Genomic DNA, 17,406 nt, shown 5'->3' on the forward strand with positions numbered 1-17,406 from the left:
CTCTCGGTGGACAATGATTTCGACTATTTAGCCACCCAACTTCAGATTTTGCGACATTAATTTTTAGCGAAGAAAAGAGCGTGAATCTTTCCAGTTCTCTTAGTGCATTTTGGAATGATGTAATATCTTTAAGAAAGAATGTAGTGTCGTCCGCAAACAGTAACATCTTTTTTTCCAGTTCTTTTATCCTGACACCTTCTATTTCCTGATTGCATCTTATCATTATGGCCATTATTTCAATTGCTAGAATAAAAAGATAAGGTGATATAGGGTCTCCCTGTTTTGTGCCTCTGTATATTTCAAAATAGTCCAAGTATCTTGAGTGGTTGACCGTTCACGGACTGGACTTGTACATTGTGAATTTGGTTTAGTTCGCTGCTTCGGAGAAGCGGTATTTCTTCGAACAGTTTTTCACTAACTGCCGATATGGCGGCACCAGAGTCTATCAATATCCTTACTTTGGTATCTGCTATGTCCCCATAAACTGTGGATTCTCCGTCTGTCGGCATCTCGTTGGCCGTAACTGATACCTGGTAGTAACTGTCCCTTGTTTCTTTGGCTATTCTGTTGTTAATTTCCGTGGTCTCGTAGTTGCTGCTTGCTGCCAGACTTGCCATGTCTTTTCCTGTACTGGTATTCTCGGATTCTTGTGGCGCCACTTTTAACATCTTATTTCCTTTAATTTCATCATCGTTAATTTCGTCAGTTGCATCGTTATCAATACTAATCGTCAGTTCGTCTCTTTTCGAACTTTCTGGTACTACACCTTCCTCGTGGTTGTAGTTCTGTCTTGGACAGCGCTTTTGAAGCTCAGCCTTGGGCTCATTGGTCAGGACCTCCACTGTTTCAGGTTCCTGTTGATTAACGACGTCTTTATCTTTGGTATTCTTAGTCTTCTCGTATTCTGCAACTGGTTCCATATTAATTTGTTCGGCACTTCCTTTGCCGTGGTCTGCAACTTCTTGATTTACGTTTGTCTCTTCAATTTTCCTTGTAAATTCATGTCTTTTTGTCTCTTGGGTAACTTCTTGATTAAAACTTGATTGTTGTACAGGAAACGATCTGGCGAGTTCTCCGCCGGAATAGTTTCCGATTGGCCGGTCGGAAACGGTTCCGCGTTCAGCAACAGGTTGTTCGTTCGCACGATGAGTCTTCATTTGGCAGGGACTTTGAGGTTGTTTATCTGTCTCGGCTCCATGGTTCTGTTTCTTACCACTTGGTTGACTTGGATGAACGGTCGCGTGTAGGTAGGCTTGATTGTCTGTTTCTTGATAATCATTCTGGTGGCTGGTGGTTAATATCGTCCCAATCATTCCTTTATTGGGCATTTTTCTGTCTTCCTTCCTTGTTTGGCTACTTTTTCCGGGGACTATTGGGCTTTCATGCTGCAGGTTAATTGGTGTTGTACTTTTTCGTGCGTATTGTTCCGTGCTTCTTGTGGGCTGGTTACACGGTCCATTAATTTGTGTACTCCTTCGTGCATAATAATTAGTGTTACTTGTGGGGTTATACGGTTCGTTAAACTTCTTTGACGTGGGTATATACGGTGCATTTTGTATTTCAAATGGCCTGAAGGTGTTGTTATTTACATTTCCTCGGGCTCCTATCCTTTGGCTAACACGAACTCCTCGAATAGAAGCCCGGTTTAGTTTGACGGCGGGCGCTGGTAATTTTGGTGTGGGTCGGACATGGCTTCTATCGGTCTTGGTGGGAAGGCTTGGCTTTGTTGCTGGTATCTCGACTGCCTTGAATACTCTTGGAGATCAGGACAGCTTCGTCTGTAGTGTCCAACCCGTCTACAATGGTAGCAAATAACATCCCCTTCCGTGGTCCGTTGACCTCTACCTCCACGTTGGTTATAACCATGGTTACTTCGCTTTCCCCCCGTGTCGTACTGATGATTAGGCGGCATTCTGCTTGGTTGGTTCCTTCCCTGTGGTATCGCTGCCAAGGTCGGTTGGTTCAATTTAGTCGAGAGCGTCTTTATGGCATTAGCCATGGCAGCCATCTGTCGTGGCAGGTCGTCATTTTCGCTTCTCTGTTGTGGCTTTCCCAGGTACCGCAGTTCTTCCTTCAAGTCGTTCAGTTGAGCCTGCAGTACTTGGATTTCTGCTGATGACTGGACAGCAACTCCGCAGACTGGTTTCGGTTGGAGGAAACTTGCTTTGATAGTGGCGAGTTCCACTGCGTCTTTGTATGTAGTAGGTCGGGCCATAACTACGTGTTCTTGTAGTTGGGGCAGTAGGCCTTGAACAAACTTGTGGATCTTGTCGTGTTCGGACAGACCAAGACTGCGTGCACGCCGAGAGATATCCTGGGCATAGTCATTCACTGATTCCTCGGGCCTTTGCTTTCTATTATTCAACTCTTGGCGGCGTAGGTATGTCTGCCCATCGTAGTGAGCTTTCAGTCCGTCGATCAGCTGGGCATAGTTGGCCTTCACGTCAGCTGGGAGCGAAGAATACCATTCCCTGGCATGGCCAGCCAGGTAAAAGCCGATGATATGGCTTCTCTGGTCAGCAGGCCATTTTCGTAGTCCAGCCATGCTTTCGAACTGTACGATAAAATCTCTGACATCCTCGTCTGGATGGCCCGTGAAGGTTCGGAGCTGTGGTAGACCATTCAGGGATTTGTCCTGCTGCTGTTGTTGCTGCATGTCGGCCAAAGACTGGGCAATTTGGGCGGCTAGCTCGGGGACCATCCCTGGCTCTTGGGCTCCGGCTTCTTCCATGTTAACTTGGTTCACTTGGTCTGGCGGTGCTTCAACCTGTTCCGTTTGATAACTGTCTTCTGGTGGATTCTCGTGTTCTGGTGGGTGACTGTCTTCTGGTGGATTCTCGTGTTCTGGTGGGTGACTGTCTTCTGGTGGATTCTCGTGTTCTGGTGGTAGGCTTTTACTAGTTTCTGTTCCTTTTCTGTTAGTGGGTTTCTGTTTGGCCTTCGGCTGGTCCGCGGACTTTATGGTTTTCGCTTTACTCCGGGACCTCAAGTTCAATGTAAGGCTGCAGGTCCCGTCGCAGTACTGCTGCTGGTCCTTGGAATTCTCGTTCTTAGAAGTCGTTTCAGTGACCTTACTCATTCAATTTTCACAAAATATACACTACCTAGTTGGGTCCCCAGCAATACTTCTAGATTATTGTAGCTTCTAGCGTTGTCATACAATAACTTGCCGAACAAAACCAATTAACCCGTGATGTGGAATAAATTTTGTTAAAATGGTTGGTTGTAATGGTACTTTGTTTGTTGCCGTACAACACAAATAAAAGAGCAAGAACCACTAGAAATTACACCGTTTCCCTAGATTATCAGTCGAGACCCAACTGTTAATAACACAATACTACTTAAACGATAGCACTCAAAGTCTCTCGAAAAAAAAATTGCAACGATCCGTGCTTTCATTACGCATAACCGAATTACCAGGACAAGTAAAACGCAACAAATACATTTAGAGAGGAAATGACTAATACTCTCCCCTCGCGAAATTTAAAACTAAAAACTCATTTCCTCACACGGGGCACCAATTTGTGACGGCACTATATTTCAAATGCCGCGACAGCGCGAGTTCGTTGAGTTAACGCAAAGGAATGAGAACGGAGAGTAACTTTACAAAACAATTTATTGAATCGCACGACTGAATAATTTTAACTAATACAACTTGAAATCGTAAATATCACACGCTAGGAAAATAAATATCACTAAGTAACCAATACCAATCACACATACTAAGCGATTAAATATAGGATATCACACTTCTAAATTAACTCACTATTTTGGTTACACTCCACACTCGGTAACAAGAGAAGAGGTGCACTCATACCTTATAAAGTTGTTGGAAGCGTACCAAGTTGTTGTAGCATTCGGGTTCCCAACTAACACACCAAACTAGCGTGGTAACTCTCCTTTTATAGTCCAAGGATCTTGAAGGACAGCTGCCAGTCTAGCTCAGTTTTCTCTTAACAACCAGTATGTCGTGCACCCCTCCTTACTTAGCCTAGTTGGTAACTATGCAGTGAGAAATCTTAGTTTTCTTACCACTTCGTAATGAAGTACATAAAAACGTACATACTCCTAAAAAGACTAACTCTTTGTTTACCATCTTATGAAAAGAAATCAAACTTTAACTCAATTTGGTACGGGAATAACTTGGTTAGAATTTCCGAAATGGTAAACAGAAAATATCGCAAACAAGTCATAAACTAAGCTAAAATATTAAAATGATATTTAAGGACAACCCAGATTTAAGCGTCTGTGGCAACCGCGTATCCAACAAAACTAAACTAATTTCTAAAGAGATCGTAGGTTAATGAAGATTTAGCGCTAATGAGCACATGGCTAAACAATACGCGAACTAACCCGAATATTCCCGTGAGATCGTTATAATCGGAACCGATTTGTTAGCGCATTGTTTCAGCCATGCACAATCTATTGCTGCGGATTAACTCGTTATTCTTTGTAGTAAGAAAAGACTTCCTAATGTTACTATAACTTTTATCCTGCTATTATGACCAACTGGGCTTGAATTTGACTTATTGACTAAATTGAATTAAATATTGAACGGTTGAGCTAATCATTAACTCGGCTAAAATTCTCTGTCGTCACACTAATATCTAAATTATAACTTCAGTGTATCGATAAATATGAGACAGAAATGTCTCGATCAACCATGATTAATGGCCTTGATTAAAGGCATTAAGTAAAGCTCAAAGAGTAAGAAGAACAAATAAATAAATTATCAGTTAAATTTCTAGGATTTTACCTACGGGCCACAACTGACCCCTAATGTATAATTTGTCTGGCTCCGCTTTGCTGAAATACGCTGGAATTGAGTTCTCTCTAGCTTTTTTTAGTGTTGCCATCTGAGCGCGCCTTCTTATAAGGATTTCTTGTGGCAAATCCACGTACATTTGGTACTTGGTTCCTTTAAGCTCCCTTCCACGAGACATAATGCTCTCTGCATCTTTTGCTCTTAGGAATCTGGCTAGTATTGGTCTTGGTTTATCTGGTTTACTTCTCCTGTCTCTCCTGGCCGGATTACGGTGGACCCTTTGTATTTCTACGGTGTCAAAGTCGTAGAAGCTTAGCTTTTCGTCTAGAAATTTTCTTAGGATGAACTCTGTTGTGGTCTTCGTCCTCGTCTTCTTCTATGTTAAGGAATTTGATGTTTTCCCGCCTCGAATACGCTTCTAGGTAGAGATTCTTTGTACTAACCTCTTCGCATTTAACTTCAAGTGACTTAATTTTAGCTGCTGACTTCTTTATTTCTTGCTGGAGGTTTTGTACAGCTTGATCTTGACAATCTAGTGATCCTTTTAATTTCTTCATATCCTGACAAACGTCTTCTTGCTTTTTCTCTAGAATGTCAGTCTTTTCTTTGAGATTATCAAGTGATAGTTGAAATGAGTTAACTGTATTTTCAATAGCGTCCAGTTTAGAGAGTTTGTGTAAGATTGAATCGAGCTTCTCGCTCAGCTCTTTTGACATGTCGAGCGTGTCTTCTTCCTCTTTGAGTTGGCTTTTTATCTTTTTTTGATCTGGGGATCTTGTTGAACTTGAAGCTGAACTTGTCGATGAACGATTTCTTCTTTTACTTTTACTTTCTGAAGAAAAACTTTCCATTTACTCTCTAATTTTTAAATTTCGCGGGAGAGAGCTCTCTCGCCTTCCTTACGCCTCCATCACCTCGGTCCCAGTCCCAGATTAACCTTTTTGATTTTGATTCACAAGATTGATTTGTGTTAACGTTCTCTAACGGCAGGCAATTATTCATAAAGCAAACAATCAAATTTGGCTTTGCCATTTCTTGAGATTGGAAAAAAGACTACCGCTCTCAAACGGATAGTAGAAATAGCACCGCCAAAAATTGAAGAGTCAGGCCATGTGAAGGATACATGTAAGGCCAATTGTGTTCATGACTTTAGTCGTAAGCCGTCCTTTTGAACGTTCAAGTGCTAGCAGGCCCCGATGAAATAACAAGCAAAACGATGTATACAATGCCAATAATATGTATCACAGTTTATTTCCCCGGGTTTGTTTATATTTACAAATTGATGCTTTTGTGAAATAGAAATGAAATATTGCTATTAAGGAATTACAGAAATCATGATAAGTTCAAGCTACAAGCTTACAACATGAAATATATTATAAACAGGATAAAAAAATGAAGAAAGACTTCGCCTGGCACTGCGAGCAGTTCTGGCTGTGGTTCCGTCTGAACCGTCTTTGACATGAGCTCAGCGTAAATTATTTCTTTGGGCTTGACCTTGCCGGCATCCCTTAGAATCTGTTAAGTACAAGAGAAAATTAATACAGCAAAAAAAGCGGCAGTAAACTATCTATGCGTTGTGAATGCCAAATTCCACAAACTCGAACAAACATCGACGCAGCCCACACTAGCTTTCGCGGGTAGTTCTCATTCAAACTCGAACATACCTTGACGTTTGGATGGATTAAGTACCTACAGCGTCCATGGCGCCACCCAGCTGGTTGTCGCACTGGATACTCTCTATCAGGCATTTTGAAATTCTCTGAGGACCAGGGCTTTACAACAACAGTTTTATGATAGACGCGTTAAATAAGGGTTCTCAGGTTCTTGATACGTGTTCAGGCTTGTTAAAACTTTCAACATCCACCCATAGCATGTAATCTGATGCCTGTACGCTGAATTAATTGCTGACCACCCAAACATTTTTATTATGACTTTTAGGGAAGTCAAAAACTGTTATTCTTAAATTAACTTTTACCCAACATAGGTTTTAAAGAGCAAGCAAACAAGCTGTTTTCTAAGCTGTTTTCTAAGCTGTTTTCTAAGCTGTTTTCTAAGAGGTTCGGTCGTGCTTTGTTTTTTAGCATTTTGATTGGAACAAACGCATCGCTCGTTTGTAATCGTCCTATCAGAAAGAAACTAGTATTTGATGACATAAATGATGTACGCGCGTGAACGGGCAAAAGTTTTATTTCAGTTATCACAAACACACTTGGCGTAAAGATGTCAAAGCGTTCGAGACCTGCTCCCGGTTATTATACCTCACTATTTAGTGACTTTAACGACGGGTGTTTTAAATCTAAGTACAAGCCTGAAAGAAAACCAGTCGTCATGGGAATCTTCGAGGTAGAGCGAGTGGTGGGGAAGAGGATTCGTTCAGGGAAAGCACAGTACTTCGTCAAGTGGGCAAACTATGCATCAACAGACAACACATGGGAACCCGAAGACCATTTGACAAGCGAGCTCATATCGATGTTCGAGAACCCAACGCCACCATCGACAGCACATATAGAAAAAGCCAGAGAGCGACTTGCAGTTACCTTTGAAAAAGGACTTAAACCAAGGCTAGACTACGAGGAAACCCTGATTCTTGAAGCACGAAGTCGTTCGAGCCATATTTCCTCGACTTCCTTCACACTTTCATGCTGAACCACACCTGGCCGACGAGAAAGAGCTTATTGATGCCGGGTTTGGTTCCTTCCTTCAGCGCTATGTGACCGTAACAGGCGGCCGTTGCTGTGTCGCTACGCCAGTAAGCATCAAACTTTAGCTTGGCCGTTCACCCAGCTTTCTGGATAAAGATGGCAAGAAGGCCGCATCAGGAACAGTAGAAAAATTCACCATCAATGTTGGGAAAACCCATCATGCTGGTTTTCGCTGGACATAAAGCGATCACTATTTTAAAACCCCGGCTCCTTTAGGAGCCAAAACATGAAATAAAAAGTCCACTGACCTTTATGCTTAAAAACCTGTCTTTCCTTGAGTCTTATAAACAACGATCATAGTTTTTTTGGGAGTTGGGTTTTGTCAGAGTCATGAAGCTTATAAGAGAATTTTTCGATTAATAAATGATATCTAAAATTGTTTGTTGCAAAATTAGTCCATCTCAAGTTTGGAAAGCAAAGTACAAAACATTGGCGGTTAAAAGTCTATAAACCGTTTTGAAATATCCATCATAAACCGCCGGAATGAAATGTAGAAAGCTTAGTAGCCACGAAGTATTTTTCTCAAATAAAGAGTCCGAGTGAACGCTCATTTTGCGTCTTGTTGCCATGAAAACCAAGATTATCAGCAGTTTACTATTATGCTGACATGCACCATATTATTACCACAGAGACAAAACTTACTATAAACTAGACGCCCTTATTGGCGTTTACTCGGGCTACCTATGTCGAAAACAAAGAAGGTGAGAAAGTAGTAGGAGTGTGAAAGTAAAGGAGCGCAATCGGAGAGGATGTGTTTATGTTGGTCAACCCCGAAAAAATGAGAGGGTCTCGCGGGAACCGTTGTTGCCAGGCGGTTTGCTTGGTAAAAAAGATAAAAGAATATTGAGCATTTTGTAGGGCTAGTGCTTTGGCATTTTCGCTTCCTGATCCAAATGCTTCGCGATTGATAGCAGATGGTAGTGGTATCTTACTTGCGGACAGCTACTGTCTTCGATATTGCAGGCTCTGTACGAATCCCACCTATGCCCTACGCCCACGGGTAACTTGAAAATTTTTTAACTCGTGGATACGCGAAGCGTAGAAACGAGTTATTGTGAGGGGTCTGAATGTCACTCGCTCACTCGCTCGCTCAATCATTTGTTAGCAGATCGATTCTTAAACGTTAATCGATCGTCCTACGTGTCTTCGTGTACTCCAGTAAAGTTGAAGAATGTACAAAGAAAGGCGAGCTTAATGAGTCCCAGCGATCTTTTGAGCATGGACAGGAGAAACATCGAGACCATTAAAAAAAATGGATCTACAATCAGGCTGTTACGTGGGGCTATTACTGACAACACTGGTGAGTGATGTCTAGTCCTATATGACCAAGCCAACTGCGTTGACTAATCACATTTTTGTTTTTCTAAATAGGTACTATCAAGGTAAGATTCTGGGATCCCTACTGCGATCTTCAAAGTGGCAGAGCTTACAGTTTTGCAAATTTGAAAGTGCGTCAATACAGTGAACACAAGTACCTGACTACAGCTCCGTCCACCGTAGCCGATGAGATAGACGAAGAATTTCCAGTTCCTGATGAAGATGAATTGAACGATGTCACCACTATCAGAGTAGAAGGATTTAAGATGATCAACAATTACGCTACTTGGTACACGTGTCTGAACTGTTCAAAACATGTTACAGACGTACCTACTTTGAAGTCGGCAAAGTGCAATAATTGCAAGGCGATTATGCTTTTAGAAGCGTGCCCTAAGATGATGAGCGTAAAAGTGGCGATTTGTGATCCAAGTAATGAAGAATCTTATCTTTGGTTGACTATATTCCGGGATGTTCTGACGCAGATGATTCCTCCAGCCATTCGGAAGATGAGGTAGTAGAACGCCTTCTTGACTTGGAGAACTTTGAGATTACGTTCGATAAGAGTACAAATATTGTAAAGTCATTTCAGCTCTGAGCAGCTAGCATCACATTTGAGCATTTGTTACATTGACTAGTTTGTGTTTTATGTATTTGATTTTCGGACAGTTTTAAAAAACTTTGAGATTACGTTTCGGGAAAGTATGATCATTAGATTTTGATGAGAGTTTTTTTAGACGTAGAATATGTTCAATATGTACTCGGCGTTTAATATAGAGTAGAAGAAAAAATGACTTGTATTTTGGCGGGGTCAACTAGAAGCTTTCGTTACACAGTTTAATGTAAGAGATAATGGTTAAGTTACTGTATGATAAGGCCATAACAGAATTATGTATTTTATGAAATATATACATTGAGTTTGAATGAATACAGCTTGTCAAAATGTTGATGTAATAATCTTTGTTGAGCTGGCTGGTGACAACTGTTATAGAGAAACTGGACGCGATGGGCAAGATGATTGAATAAAGCTTGTCAAAATGTTGATGTAATAATCTTTGTTGAGCTGGCTGGTGACAACTGTTATAGAGAAACTGGACGCGATGGGCAAGTTGTTATTGAAATGCAAGGGACAGACCATTAGATTTTTGAGGGGGAGTTGGAAGATTTTGGAAAAAAAATAGACTTTCATAGTCTTATCCGCAAAAAAAATTTCCTACATCTTGAACATCCGGGTTCACTGTAAAGGGGCCAATTCAAAGACACTCCTCCACTTATTACACTTCAGATTCCTAGTCCTATTTTTTTTTTACTAGCCGACCTCCTCCACTTATTACACGTCAGATTCCAGTCCTATTTTTTTTACTAGCCGACCTCCTCCACTTATTGCACTTCAGATTCCAGTCCTATTTATATTCTTTTATTTTGCTATAGAAATTAGTGAATTTTTGCAGTAAGTTGTCCATTGTATTTGGATGATTAGCTATTTTACTAACTCACTTGGTTTGCTTATGACCAAATTGTTTGGCCACCTCGTGGTTTGCCATACACTGATGAAATTATGCTGTACCTGTAGTAAAGCTGTCCATTGCATTCTGTTGGCCACCTCGTGGTTTGCCAAACACTGATGAAATTATGCTGTACTTGTAGTAAAGCTGTCCATTGCATTCTGTTGGCCACCTCGTGGTTTGCCAAACACTGATGAAGACCAAATTAGCATACATTTTATACTTGTCTTGTAGATTGTTTTCCTTTCATGTTTTTATTGTTTAAGATCAATCTGAAATTAAGAAGGATAAGTAATGTATAATTAAATGATGTGTCAAATTATTTGATTATTGCAAGTCAGCATTATACTTACCTTATGCTCCAGCCTTGAAGATGTCATGACACCAGAAAGGTGCTACTGATATTTTGTTATGTGATATGATAGGATATAATATAAAAGTCAGTATTCTTCAAAATAATCTTATTTGTATTATTATGTATTTGGTATGCTTTGATGGAAATATAGAATTTACTTAAAACGCAATGAGATTTTGACAGCATCATGATCAGAGTAGTATACAGGAATTACAGAAGTGCCAGTTATGCTGAGCATTTCATTTCTTACATATGCATGGTCTAGCAAACTTCCTGATATAAATGTAGGAGTTTCAATAGTTTGTATGATATAGTTTAAGGAGTCCATGAGGACATTGAGTGGCTGAACTTCATTGTCATTTAAATAGTTTATATTAAAGTCACCTAGTATGACATCCACTTCAAGGTTATTCAGAATATATGTAATGCTGTTTATGTAATATGAAATGTTGGAACTTTGTTTACGGTAAAGTAGAAGCATAGTGATGGGGACAGGTGCTATATTATTGACAACAATAAATTTGAGTGCATTTGTCTCTGGAAAATAGTCATGTTCCTTGATTTCTAGATTGGGTTTTGAACAAATTGCTAAACTGGAATATCTGTCAGAGATATGATCTTGTCTAAATAGTGTGAAGGGATGGAGATTATTTCTTATTTCATTGTCATTGGTAGTTGGAAGTAATTGTGCTTCTGTAAAACATAACATGTCAGCATTGAAAATATTAGAGTCATGTTTAACATCAGTGCTGTGTTTTGTCAATGACCTGACATTAAGAAGAGAAATGGTTAAAGATGAGCTAGATTCTGTAATTGTTTGAGGATGCAATGGTGAAATTTCCCTCAATCTTTCATATTCTTTATGTACCCTAGGGTCTGCTCTTACATGTTTACTTTGAATGTCTCCCAAGATGTAAATACCATGAAGAGATGTTGAACGGCTCAAGGCAACATAAATCTGTCCAGAATTGAATGATCTTTGTTTGAATAGCTCAAAACTTATTACAACCTGATGTAAAGAGAGTCCCTGAACCTTATGTATTGTTACAGCATATGCTAATGTTATAGGGAATTGTACTCTTTGTATTTCTGGTGAAGATGCTTTACCTGGTCTTATTTTGATCCTTGCTAGTATTGGTTCAATAGGCACAGCATTGTTTTCTCTAACAAAAAGGCTGCTAGATTTTGTAATCATATTTTTGCCAGCTTTGTCATCATCAAATTTGATGTAAATAATAGTTGGTTTTTGTGTAACTTGGTTGATATCAATTTTTACAACACTGCCTATTTGGCCATTAATCAGTCTGTCTGCAATGTCAATGTTGTTTGTCAGCATTACCTTAGCTCCTACTTTGACAAAGATGTCATAATCCAGCCCTCCTGTTTCAGATCGTGCTTTTGATAAAACTTTATCAATGTCACTTTGACAAACATTCTTAGGATACTGGTCTGTTGCCCTAAGTTGAAACACAGATCCAGGTAATTGCTCTAGTTTATTGTGGTTGTGCTGATTGACAGGTCTGTTTTCAGCAAATACATGAATAGCATTTGATGGATAGTTATCATCTGTTGGGTCTATTGATCTTGACTGAATGCATTTAATATCTTCTTCAGTTTGGGTAGCAGTACGAAATCTGTTCAACATCTTGGCAAACGGTTGGTCATCTTTTTGTCTCATGATTTCAGTGAGTTCTATCATTGAGAAAAGATGCCAGGGATGACACAGGTTGTATGTCTCATTGTTGTAGTTTTCGAATACTGGTTTTCTCTTTATTGGTGGTAGTTGATACATATCGCCTACACAAATGATGCTTATTCCAGCAAAAAGTTTAGAGGCTGGCGTGTCAAACAATTCTCTTAGTCTTTGATGAATACGTAGTAAGGTAGTATTGCCAACCATAGAAATCTCATCTATTATGATAAGCTTCAATTGAGATAGAAAAATCCTCATTTGTGTTCTGTTTTGGTCTGTCAATGGTTTTAAAGTAGCACCTGTTTGTTTTGGGATTCCTAGAGCTGTGTTTATGGTTGTCCCATTAATGTTTATAGCAGCAACTCCAGTGGGAGCCATTAGAAGTACTGATGGCAGCTCAGGGTGCATGGGTGCATGTGTAAAAGTCTTTGTTACAGCATGGTATATTGTTTTAATCAAATGGCTTTTACCAGCTCCTGCACCTCCTGTGATAAAAATACATATTTCTTTGACTTCTTGTGGTTTCAGGCTATTCATATTTTTCATCTTATTTCTACACCAGGAGAACACATGATCAAATGCATATCTTTGTCTACTGTTTAAAGATCTTATGTACTGGCATAGTTCAACATCAGATATAGCTGTAGGTTGAGTATATCCTGATATTCCTGAAGGCACATGTTCATCAGTATTTGATGAAGACAGATGTGAAGGTATTTGTTCAGTAAAACATTCCTCTTGATTTGGATCATTGTGCATTTCATTGTGTATATCATCATTTTCTTGGTCATTCATAGAATCATAAGAATGAATGATGCCTGGGTTGTTTCTTAGACTTTCAAGTGCTTCTGCTACTGCATCTACATCAGGTTCAAATATAGACCTGTTATGATCTACTATTGGTTGAACTTCAGGGTCATAGTATTTTGATGCGTAGGTACCATCACTGCCCAAGAGCTTGTTTTCATCTCTCCATATATGGTAAAGCATCATTAAATGATGAAAAAACTTTTCAGGCTCCTTTCTCTTGTTTGGTGTATGATATCTTATTACAGCTTTGTTTCATAATTTCATTAGTATCTGTTAATCTTATTTGGTCTGGAAGTAAAGACTCTTGATTTTCTGACATACTGGTATGTTGAATTTCAATCAAATTGTCTGTGAGCACTTGTGGTTGGGCATCAGCTGTTTCATGGCATTCCTTTTTATAATCCTTATAGTAATAAGAGGCAAACTCTGCTAGACATAGATTGTTAACAGAAGGAATAGATTGTGGTCTCTTAGTGTAGCGTTCAATAATATTGGACTTGTACACATCTGTACTTTCATCATCAAGCTCTTCAAGTTCCTCTTGTGACTTTGCAATGCGTACTCTTCTGTCTGGTAAGTCAGTGCTGACAAAGATTGCTGCTGGGAAAATCTTCCTTAGCCATAATTCAGGCATACACCGGTATACACATTCTTGTGAACTGACTTCTCTAGTTGAGAGGAATGCAGCTCCAATTTTTTTCAATCCATCTCTTACGTTCATATTGGCATCTTTAGCTTCCCTTGCTGCATTCATGATTGCTTGTGAGCATTCAGTCTCATCTTTAGTGAAGTATGAACAAACATGTGATATACATACATACATACATACTTTATTCGTCCTCTATAAGGCTTTTCAGAATAAAGGGCCTAATTAATTACAATTAAAATAATACTATATATAATTATATAAGAAGCAAAAAGAAAAGATCAAAGAATAAAGTAAATAAATAAATAGATAAATAAATTGTACATTTAAATTACATTAAGGTTTTAGAAAATCTGAAATAAGATGTTGTTTTAATACACTTGTAGTGATTGAAAACTGGCTGTAAGTCAACATTAGCAGCAAACCCTTTTATTCCAGCTACAAAGTAATTGTTAATAAAACAACTGTCTATTGGTCGTTTAAGGTGTAATTCATAATCTGTATCAGGTGAAATAGATAATGCTGAGTAGTACTGGTCTTCTGTTATACCAATAGAGCTAAAAATATCAGATTCTGTAAATGTAGAGTCATAATTTGGTCTACTTAGATTCAATACATCATCTATCGTTTCTTTAACTAAAGTAAGAGTTTCCCTTCTTTTTTCAAGTATGCTAGTTTTCATGGCTTCATCGATATCATTTGAGAGAGGTTCAGCCACAATTGTTCGGTTTGTAAAAAAATTGCCCAAAGTTGAATCGGCAGCGAATGTTTTTATACTTTCTACAGGTTTTTGAATGGCTGTGTTTTTGATAAGTTTTAACTATCTCATGTAATTGAGGGTCTTCTTGTTTATCTGGGAGATAGCCCTGTACATGCTTATCAATGAAGTCTATGTAGTCTTGTTTATTGTCACTGGTTATTTTAGGGCAGTCAGAAGTCCATATCAAAGCATGTAAGTGAGGAGAGCCTCTCATTTGAAACTCAATCCGAAGTGCATAATAAACTATTTTTCCTATTGGGTTTGCATTAGAGAGCAGAACTTCAGTAAAAAACGTTTCAACCCTGTATTGGAAGTGCTTAGCAACGACAACAGGATTGAGGTTAAGCATTGAACATCTGTCATTATAAGAAAGAGCATCAACTTCCTCATTAGTCATATTCTTGCCCTGTGTTCTGGCAATTATCTGAAACAACTCAGGCCATCTAAGGTCAGCACAAGACAATGTCATAAACCATGTTGGAATACCAAGTTGTTTCACCATGGCAACCACTTCATACATAAATTTTTGCCAATACGGAGGTGTCCCCGGGATTTGTCTTAAAAACAAGTAAGCTTGATCTTGACGAATAAGGTTTTGTAAACTTTTTGCATTACATCTTAATTGATTTGCAGCAACTGGCTGGCTGTGTACTTTTTTAAGTGCAATGTTAATGCTGTCAGAGATTTTCTTTTGTTCTATTATAAACTGGGCAAACAATAGGTACTCTGGATTTGTTGCAAAGCGGCCACTGTAATGTAATAGTCTTGCATTGAAATATTTTACTGGTGATAATCTAACATCGCGATCAGCATTATAACCAAATTTTCCTCTAGGAAATAATACAGGGAATGCCAGTTCTTCACATTGTTTGTCAGTCATGAATGAGACAGGATGTCTGTTCTCACCTGGTGCAATATTGTATATTTCATTACCTATTGATACCTGATCATTTTCTTCTACACTAACAGGATAATCTGGAATTACAGATTGCAAACATGTCTCATTTGTTGGTGTTCTGAATTCATTCAAAGGATCATCCTTTTCTTCTCTATCATCAGTGGTATTATCATTCTCTGCACAGTTTTGCTCATGGCAACTTGACACAGTACTATTAGTTTCAGTAATTAACTGTTCGCTGTTTACAACTTCTTTTCATCATGATGACTTAAGACTTCATGATTTTGATTTGAACACTCTTCTTGAAGGGATATTAGATCTGAGTGGATGTTGCTCATGTCAACAGCTATAGCACTATATAATGGGTTATTCATTTTCAGCCAGTTGAGTGCACATAGTATCATCTGAGGGCGGACAGCTTGAAAGTACACATGACCTCTGAACGGAAGTTTTCTCTTTAGCTTTAACAATATAATGCCAGATCTTTCAGGGGGACGTGGTAATGTGTTGCATATTTGGTCACATTCAACTGGCACATAACAGATTGCTCCCTTAATCTTTCTCTGCTGACCCTTGGGCATTACTACTATTTTTTCAAAGACAATTCTTTGTGCAATAAGTATCTGTTCAAGTTTTTCCAAGACAGATAGTTCAGGTGGTATTTCATCTACATGCAAATTATTGTGCCCAGCTGGACATGGTATTTGTTGTTTCAGGAGTTTAGAGTGACAGGTTTTGCATATGTATTGTTTTTCATCAAATGACTTCTTTCCTGTAAACAGGTGTTGAATGATGTATTTACTTTCTTGTAATGTGATTACTGTTTTTCTATATAGTAACCTGTTACAGACAGAGCATATGTAGTATGGGCCCTCACATATCTTACTTTGAAAAGTTTTTATACATTGATCCAAATCATAGTGTTTGTCCTTTTTAGAGTGATACAAATTTTGTCTGCGCGTACTCATTTCTGATAAAAGTTTTTCTTTTCTTGCAGGATCCAAGGAGCTGCACCAAGCTTGATTAACAGATAAACGATCTTGTTTTTGTGTAGTATCCATGGAATTGTACCATGTTTGACTGTTAGATCTCAGGCATGAAAGGTTCTTTTCTCTTTTTGCAGTGTTCATAGATTTATGCTGTTCTGCTTGTTGAGACAAACGTTTCTTAAGGGCAGGATTCATGTTTGCATAGCTTAATTTGCGTTTCTCAGCATTAACCTTTTTTTGTGCATTTGATTTGTGTTTCCTTATGATACCGTGTCTTGCAGTGTTTGATAATTGAGTTGAGCAGGATATAAATAAAATATGGTAATCTAACTCATTTTGAAGTGTTTGTGTTGTTATACCAATCATTTTCTGTACTAAGGTGGTACACTGGTTACTTTTTCAAACATATCAAATTCCCCATTGTATAACACTATGAGATAAAAGTCGGTGGTCCGGCATTTATGGTGAAAAATGCAACAAATGCAAGAATTGGACAGCCATGCTAAAAATCCAGTATTGCCTTTTGTATTATTTGTTATTATCTTCTGTAGTTCTAATTTGCTTGTAGCAGATGTGCAGCACAATCACAGCACAAAAAAAAAAAAAAAAAAAAGATTTACGCAATATTAATCCTAGCGTAAAGCTGCTTAAAGTTAGTTTAAGCAGCTTTACGCTGGTGATAAATGCCTACTTTACTAACATTGCGTAAAGCTGGTGTAAATGGCTCTTACAGTTCTCACATAATCAAGGTTTACGTTTCCGCGTAAATGTAAATTAATGCCAAGAAATAAGCTTCAATTACGTTAAGAGTAAAGTTAAGGAAATCGCTACACCCGTAAAGCTGTTGTAAAGTTTTAGTAAACTAAGCATTTACTTTGCATTTAAGAGTGTATTTTAGTCATGCTTAAATTTAATATTTAATTAAACTTTACACTGGTAACGAGTATTGCTCAGGGCAATACCGTTGTT

The 17,406-nt window shown here is 38.6% G+C and overlaps 1 protein-coding gene and 2 pseudogenes across 2 annotated transcripts in view; 1 reads left to right on the forward strand and 2 right to left on the reverse strand.

Moving 5' to 3' along the window:
* Positions 1-16,767, forward strand: part of LOC116291076 (uncharacterized) — a 96,376-nt gene extending 79,609 nt beyond the window's left edge. For both annotated transcript variants that reach the window (XR_016120693.1, XR_016120692.1), the window contains one exon: positions 16,446-16,767. The gene's annotated coding sequence lies outside the window, so the exon portion shown is untranslated. The remainder of the gene's footprint in view (positions 1-16,445) is intronic.
* Positions 4,737-5,616, reverse strand: LOC148908527 (uncharacterized; annotated as a pseudogene).
* On the reverse strand, positions 12,728-13,778 carry LOC148908528 (uncharacterized; annotated as a pseudogene).
* Positions 16,768-17,406: the final 639 nt, after the last annotated feature.

This window comes from Actinia tenebrosa, unplaced genomic scaffold (assembly GCF_029948245.1).
Source record: "Actinia tenebrosa isolate PJP-AT-01 unplaced genomic scaffold, QUT_ActTen_1.0 PGA_scaffold3__52_contigs__length_22856419, whole genome shotgun sequence".
In the NCBI taxonomy this organism is placed as follows: domain Eukaryota; kingdom Metazoa; phylum Cnidaria; class Anthozoa; order Actiniaria; family Actiniidae; genus Actinia; species Actinia tenebrosa.